The sequence below is a fragment of the Bombus huntii genome, unplaced genomic scaffold (assembly GCF_024542735.1).
Source record: "Bombus huntii isolate Logan2020A unplaced genomic scaffold, iyBomHunt1.1 ctg00000066.1, whole genome shotgun sequence".
NCBI lineage: Eukaryota > Metazoa > Arthropoda > Insecta > Hymenoptera > Apidae > Bombus > Bombus huntii.
The window spans coordinates 215,001-220,000 of NW_026099325.1; the positions used below are offsets into that span (position 1 = coordinate 215,001).

Genomic DNA, 5,000 nt, shown 5'->3' on the forward strand with positions numbered 1-5,000 from the left:
GAGGACCATACTTCCGAGGTTTATCCCCCTCGTAGGGACATAAAACATAATATATTTGCTTTGTAACCCGAAGGTTACAGCAAATTTGATTTATTGCTTGGACGTAATGAGTTAATAAATAAATGGTATTGAATAAATAAATAAATAAATAAATAAATAAATAATGTTAAAAGCTGGGTCTACTTTTATGTGTCTAAAAATATGTTGCACATCTCAATGGAGCTTCTTAGGACATTCATAACAAGCGTCTTTATTGTTTTATTTCCAATACCCAAGCGCTTGAGGTTATACTCCGTGGAAGGCGTAATGGTGCCACGGCTGCCCAAGACCACCGGTATTACTTCACCCTTGCCGACATTAAATCTTGCCTTCAGGTGTTCGAGGCATGGTTGATACTTGTTGACCTTTTCTTTCTCCGCTCGCGAGAGGTAATCCTTATTCTCGTAGCGGACGGTAACGTCGACCACGAGAACCCTTTCCTCGTTTTTGATTACGAGGTCCGGCTTGAAAAGATCACCTCCCACCCGGAGCGTAGGTTCAACGAAAACTTCATTTTTAGCTCGTAAACTTTCGGCAAGGGTCATTTTTGCCTCATCATGCCGCTTCATCCTCAGGCCCTTCGTGTACTGGCACAGCCCGAGTATATGTCCAAGTGTCTCGGGCTGGGCTCGACATTTTCTACAGTTAATGTCCAAATTTTTGTCGACCCGTGCCAGTACTGTTCTTGTTCCAACGGTATTGGTCCTGAGTTTGAGGGCATCTATAAATCTCGATGGCCTGAGCAGTTCGTATTCCTCAAGCCACACGTTGCCAGTTTTGTTTCTCGAGAAGTCAGGTACGCCCTGCCCCTGACTTCTCAGTTCTGCCCATTGCTTAGTATGTTCTGCTTTTAATCTCTTTCGGGCCCTTTCAATGTCTTCTACTGAGGCTGGCCAATTGATCCTCAGCGAGTTGGCCATTTTCTTAAGTTTATCGTTACATTTCTCATCAATCAGGCTGGACACCGCCGGATCGATCGAGCTTTTCATTTTAATAGCACTTTTAAGGGTGCCAAGTTTGACGATGTGTTCAAATCTTGGCAGCCCCAAACCGCCCCAGGATTTGGGGGCATAGAAAAAACCAGTGGCCGTTGAAGGCGTAAGGTGGAATATGGCCTTTATTTCCTGTCTGACTTCGCTGTCCAGCAATCTTAAAACGCAGTCGCTCGGCGGGTTTACGAGAAGGTTATAGATATATCGGGGAAAGATGTATTTTATGATCAATTCTAGCTTCTGGCATGGTTTGAGAGAGAGCTTTCTAACCCTCCTCACCACACTCAGCAGCTCGGGAACAATTACGCCACAGTGTATGCCCTTCCATGGCCCCATTTTGGCGCCTAGGTACCTGAAGGCCTCGTCGGGATCGATTGTTGGGATGGTGTTATTCCCAAGTTTAACTTTTGGTTCTTTAACGAACCAAGTTCGTCTTTCTGCGACTATTTGAAATATCTGACTTTTGTCCCGGGAGATGGTCATACCGAGGCCATTCAGATACTCGTTGAGCATATCCACTTGGCGCTGCGCTTCCCCGATATCAGCGCCGAGCAATACTACGTCGTCAGCGAAAGCCAGTACAGGGATCGTCCGTGACTCATTTATGTTTATCCCCCTGGTTTGATTCTCGATCAAATCCAGCAGTGGCTCCAAGCACAGATTGAATAGCAGCGGCGACAAAGGGTCGCCCTGCTTAACTCCCCTGAGGATCGTAATCTCGACCCCCATATTATTTTTAGTCTTGATCGTTGTCTTGCCCTCACTATACATACAACCAATCAAGTCGGTAATGGGGGTCGGCACTCCCTTCCTCCTCAGGCAGGGAACAATTGCCGAATGAGGCACTGTGTCAAAGGCTTTTGAGATATCCACTATTGTGAATATCCCGCCTTTCTTTTTCTTACTATGATCCAAGGCAGCGCTCAACAGGTCTATGTTAATTTTACAGCCGCTCTCGGCGGTGAATCCTTTCTGCCTTGGATTCAACACAATGCCCCTTCTTATCCTCCCGTCAATAATGGAGGAGAAAATACGGCCGAGAATGGGGCCAATAGTTATTGGCCTCCAATTCTCGACCAGGCTGCTATTCTTGTTTGCTTTTGGAATTAATGTTGTTCTATTTTCCTTCCATATAGGAGGAAAATAGGAATAATAAATCAAGATGTTGTATAGCTTAGTTAATATTATGGGCAGGCCGGGGATCAGAAGGTGTTCCTTCTGGAAACCATCCGGCCCTGCCGCAGCCTTCATTCTTATTTTGCTTAGTTTCTCCGCCACATCCTCAACAGCAATTGGCAGGAAGATTTCGCATAAGGACAGCTCGGGGGCTCTACCTCCTGGGACAGGGACTTCGACAGGTCCTGTCTGGCCCCATAGATCCTCGTAGAGTCCCTTCACTTCCTCAGCACTAGGTGGATCCCTAGCCGGTTGGAGGAAGGCCTGATCATCGTTTATAACAGCATCAGCCAACCTCTTTGGATTTTCAGTGAACAACTCCTGGCAACGTGCGAAGGAGTATCTCTTTCTAGCGTTTCTGTTCTTTCTATTGCTATTTTGGTGTGCAATCCGTTTATTGTTTTCGTTTCTTGCCCTCTTTTTGTTTTTATTAATTTCTTGTAAAGCTCCATAGAGCGTGCATTTTATAAAATCATTTATAGCGCTCTCAAGGGCTTCCCTATTTCCCTTGAGAGAGACCCAGATAGTCATCAGTCGAGTGTGGACCCACCTTAAAACAGGTGGCACCTCGACTTGTGTCGAAATAGCGGACTCCAATTGGAGTTTCCACTCTTGATATTCTGAACCGCTGATTCCAGGCTCTTCAAAACACGCATTGCCTGGATCAACGGGATCGCACCCTCCCTCTGTCACCTGAGTTGGCTCTGTTTCCTCACCAATCAGTCTCAGCTTCTTTCGCTGATACCTGATTTGGTCGATCGTCTTGCTGGTGAGGATCTCGCTTATCATTTTATTGGGGAATTTGTGGTCCTTATAGGTCTCACAAAGTTCCCTTAATTGGGCCAACTCCTCCAACGTCCATTTTTTCTCAGGGGGGTCCGTTCCCCTTCTTTTGACGTTTCTTACGGCAGGGTGCGCATGCCGCTCGTGGGTAGACAGCCCTCTAAGCGTCCCAAAGCTCATGGAGCAGGTTTCGCATCTGTGCGAGCCGCCAGCACTCTGACTCGTGCCTCTACAGTGAGGCAGGTGACATCTGGCCCCATGAAGCTTCGGGAAGCCTTTCCCACAGTCTTTGCATCTCCATTGGATGCGGGCTGTCACGTGATGTTGTTCCAGGTGCCGCCCTAGGTCCGATAACGACAAAAAGAAAAGGTCGATTTCCCTTTTCTGGCAGACAGGGCAGGCAACCTGGTCACCCACGATCGGTACCATTATTTCATTCGTGTCCGGGGATGTAGTCGGGTCGTCAACAGAAGTCCCCTCCAGAGCGGAAAAATCCGCCGCGGCGCCTCCGGGACCGAGAGACGCCGCGTCCGAGGCTCTATCAGAGTTTCGATTTACCATGATATTTTCTTAATTTTATTATTTTTATTTTACTTCCGATTATGTCCAGCTCATAACCTTATAACTGCCAAGTCGTGCCAAGAAAAACAACCAAGGAACGAGTTCCTTTAATGGAGATAACTCCATTCCTTTCACGGTGAAATCACCGTTGAATCGGCAAGCCGATTTTAGGTGTCGTCTTTCGCTCCTGCTTCGCCGCACTCCCTTTAGCCATACTCGGTGTCCGGGGGGATACTCCCCACGCTGACACGAATGAGTATGTTACCGGCGGTACCACGTGGAGGTAGGAGTGCGACTTGAGCAGACAGAGCCGAAGCCCTGCCTGCCCCCAAGCAACTATGACTCTTTCATCGTCGGAGGCAAGCCGTTTTTCAACGTCTCGCCACACGACGAGCAAGATCGCTTCGCTCAACCAGTCACCCTCACGCGGCTCTTCCAGCGTACGCATGGGCAGACCGCGCCTACCCTCCAGCTCATCCGCCTAAGTCCCAGCGGCGTATCGTTTTTGGGCGAACGCGGCTAAGTCCAGCGGCGTATTGCTTTCTGGCGCTCACAGTCAAGTCCCAGCGGCGTATTGCTTTTCGAGCACGCGCGGCCAGGTGCCAGCGGCATATTGCTTTCTTTAATACGTCACTAGTCAGATGACGGGGCTGTTGTTTACCTTTCCGTTTCGCATAATGACACGAAAACGGTTTAAAAAAAAAATAAGGCGATGCGCCACCGAGACCGGCCGCACATCGCTATAAAGCAAGTACAACCAAGCCCCGGCGACACACCGCCTTTGTAACGTCACTAGTCCAATGACGAGGCATTTGGCTACCAGAGAGTCATAGTTACTCCCGCCGTTTACCCGCGCTTTTTTGAATTTCTTCACGTTGACATTCAGAGCACTGGGCAGAAATCACATTGCGTCAACACCCTTGGGGGCCATCGCAATGCTTTGTTTTAATTAGACAGTCGGATTCCCCTAGTCCGTGCCAGTTCTGAGCTGAGCGTTGAATGGCGGCCGAAGAGAACGACCGCGACGGTAGAACCGCCGCGGAAGCCTCGCAGCAAGGAAGATCCGCGGGAGGCCAAGGCACGGGACCGAGCTCGGATCCGGGGTGCGCGACGATATCCACTCCCGAGAGAGATAGATACGCCGCGTCCCGTTCAGCTCGCCCAGGCCCGGCACGTCAGCCAAACCCGCTTCCCGACCAAGCCCGACACGCCCCGCTCCTCAGAGCCAATCCTTATTCCGAAGTTACGGATCCAATTTGCCGACTTCCCTTACCTACATTAATCTATCGACTAGAGGCTCTTTACCTTGGAGACCTGCTGCGGATATGGGTACGAACCGGCGCGACACCTCCACGTGGCCCTCTCCTGGATTTTCAAGGTCCGAGGGGAAGATCCGGACACCGCCGCAACTGCGGTGCTCTTCGCGTTCCAAACCCTATCTCCCTGCTA

The 5,000-nt window shown here is 49.6% G+C and overlaps 1 long non-coding RNA gene and 1 pseudogene across 1 annotated transcript in view; both read right to left on the minus strand.

Annotated features, from left to right (window-relative positions):
• The window catches only part of LOC126876156 (uncharacterized), a 33,996-nt gene that overhangs the window by 26,192 nt on the left and 2,804 nt on the right, over positions 1–5,000 (minus strand). The window lies entirely within an intron of this gene.
• LOC126876180 (large subunit ribosomal RNA) overlaps positions 1–5,000 on the minus strand; it is a 9,223-nt pseudogene that overhangs the window by 2,035 nt on the left and 2,188 nt on the right.